We start from the raw sequence: 301 nt of genomic DNA on the forward strand, positions 1-301 counted from the left end.
TGTGGCGGGGCGGGGTTGGCGCGGGGGCGGGGCAGGGGGCGGGGAGTGCGCGGGGCGGGAGGGGCGGGTCTACGCAAGCGAGGTACAGCGTCCAGCGCGCCCTCTTGGGGCAGGGCGACCAGATCCTTGCTAGCGCGCTGCGCTTGATTATGTGGGGAGGCATTTAATGCATTAATCAATTAATTCCTTTTTGGGGGGACCAAATCATTTTACTGAGGGACTTGGAAGTGGGGAGAAGGCGCTGAAAAGATGCTTTTGGATAGGGAGACCTGACTTTCTTGGCAGGGATGTTTTTCTCCAG

This window comes from Cavia porcellus, unplaced genomic scaffold (genome assembly GCF_034190915.1).
Source record: "Cavia porcellus strain 051 isolate PalLab524CR breed Dunkin Hartley unplaced genomic scaffold, mCavPor4.1 scaffold_6, whole genome shotgun sequence".
NCBI classification, from domain to species: Eukaryota; Metazoa; Chordata; class Mammalia; order Rodentia; family Caviidae; genus Cavia; species Cavia porcellus.